The following is a 2,781-nucleotide window of genomic DNA, read 5'->3' as shown; positions in this document are numbered from 1 at the left end:
AGGCACGATCCCAGATCCCTGAAAAGGAATCTAGAAAAACTAGAGGCTTGCAGTAGCTCCGAGACTCGTGCAGAAGAGTGTGATCCTAGAAACGGCACACAAAGAATGAAGAAAAGTGATGGACTCCTAAGAGGCAGGATGCAACCCGGAACCCCACACTATAAATACCACCCAGTCGAATTGGAGAAGCACTGTGATAGAGCAAAAAAAAAAAAAAAAATAAATAATAATAATAATAATAATAATAATAATAAATAATAATAATAATAATAATAATAATAATAATAATAATATATTATTATTATTATTATTATTATTATTATTATTATTATTATTTTTGTTATTGTTTATTGTTATTGTTATTGTTATTGTTATTGTTATTGTTATTATTATTATTAATTATTATTATTATTATTATTATTATTATTATTATTGATAAGTTCTATCCTGGTGACATGTGACATGAATAGTTTCTGAGGTCATTAACGGTAAAATTCTGACTAAGTTTTTTTATGAAGATTCCTGCCTTTTTTTTCCTTTATTATTCCGAATTTCAGAAATTCCGTTTCGCTTCATAATTGAAAAAGCGCCATGCGTCTATCAGCCAGCGTAACGGTTAATGGATCTTTTTGGCATTTAGCAACACGAGAGTATTTGAGTAGTCTCTCTCTCTCTCTCTCTCTCTCTCTCTCTCGTCAGTCTCTCTCGTCTCTCTCTCTCTCTCTCTCTCTCTCTTCACATATACATAAACACAATTACTGCGCAACGTAGCGTAGAAATGTGGGATCTAGATCAGTAACAAAGTGTTTGTGTGTATATTATAAATATATAATATATAATGTGTATATATAATATATATATTATATAAATATATATATATATAGATATATATATATATATATACATATATATATACAGAAAATGAAACCACACAAGCCAGTTCAGTCCAGAAAACTGAGTCATGGTTCAGTCATACATAAAACACGCTTGACAAATTTGGCGGAAAACCCTTGCCCCGTCCCCCGCCCGTCCCCTCTCATTCCCAGGGGCCAGCCTGGCCCTTCCCACTCCCTACCCCACCCCACACCCCCCACCTCACTCTCCTGTTCCCCCCACAAAAAAAAAACTCAATCATGGACCCAAGGAAAAATGCAAGAAGCGTTCAAGACAAACTTCTTGACCAGCGATCATGTAGAACCGATTGTACACGGACCAGTTGTGCTGAATAACGAGAGAAAATAAAAATCATTTCGCTCTTTGCAAATTGTGAAACAGAATGACACTGACGTCAAGGTGGGTCTCGTCAGTAGTCGAATGGGTGACCAATAATGTCAGCCAGACTTCCTACTATGAACATATGCGTTTATAATCAACAATTAACTTGAAGGGCATACAAACCTCGCAAACCATAACTAGGCCTACCAGTAATAAGACAAAGATAATCTTAGTCCTATAACTACTCAATATAAAAGAAAAATTCTTGTACGAGCATCGTGGTACAGAGGTTAACCGACATCAGTAAAAGCTCTGAAACCGGTGATTCACTGGGATTTGAAACCTATTTAATACTAATGATATCTTGCTACACAATAACTAAAATTCAATTTAAATTCTGTTCGTGACTCACAGTACTATACGTTCATTTACTCAATCTATTCATTTCTCTGGCTTAATCTTGAATCAGTGCCAGTCCCGCTAGATACCTAAGGACTGTTGCAAGTTTCTGGTACTAATTCCTAGCTAGGGTGAGGCTTAGACTCATGCCACAGTCTACAGAGTGATCAAAGAGTCCCTGTGCACCTAATCTTTTACGATACGACACTTGAGTGGCAGCACAACTCTTGAGGTTTGAAATAAAATAAAAAGTAATTTACTATTTATAATGTTTTTTATCAAGGATCAAACAGCAAAATAATAAAACAGATCTTAAGTGAGGGTTATGCTGCCACTCAAGTGTCGCATCATAAGACATTAGGTGCAGTGGGACTTTTTGATAACCCTATGGTAATAATTTCTAGCTAAGGTGTATCTTTGACTCATGCCACATTCTATAGCCAGTGTTAGACCAACTAATGCTGTGTGTGTGTGCTTGTGTTTGTATTATCTGATATCGCAAGTGGGTTCAGGGGTGGGTTTGGGGTTGGGGGGCGGGGCGAGGGGTTGGGGTCACAGCTCGAAAACACCTGGCCCTCGTCATCCAAAGCCACCGGAGCCACCACCTGCCTTAAGGTCACAGAAGCGTTTCCAGGTCTTCAGTCTTTTCAGTTTTGACCTACGACAAAAAGACGTAGACTTTGAAAGGCTAAGAGGGGAGGGGAGGTAGAGAGGAGGGGAATTGAGGAGGGAGTGGGAAGAGGAAAGTTCGTAGGTCTGTTTCCTCAACTTTCCCCCTTCAGGTAAGTTATGGTGATATTTTTTTCCCCACCAAAATTCTTGCGGTAAATATCACACAGGACCTAAGGTTCCAGGATTCCAGTTGGTGCTAACTTTTCCAGTCGTCTAAAACTCTTTTTGGAGTGAGACTGCTAGCCCCGTGCCCTCCTCCAAACTCTAATTGACACTAACCAAAGTTGACTCACCACCAGGTTCCTCATTCATGGCAACGCCAGAGAGGTTTAGCAACTGATTTTTCTGGAAATGGATATAGTACATATGTACATAAATCCAATAAAAAAAGCCCACAAAAACGCCAGAATATAGAAAGTAAGTATACTATATTTCCGAGACTGCTGTCTCTCTCTTCAGGGAGTCTCTGAAATATAGCACTTACTTTCTATATTT

The sequence above is a fragment of the Macrobrachium nipponense genome, chromosome 23 (assembly GCF_015104395.2).
Source record: "Macrobrachium nipponense isolate FS-2020 chromosome 23, ASM1510439v2, whole genome shotgun sequence".
NCBI lineage: Eukaryota > Metazoa > Arthropoda > Malacostraca > Decapoda > Palaemonidae > Macrobrachium > Macrobrachium nipponense.
This window is presented reverse-complemented; position numbering follows the sequence as displayed.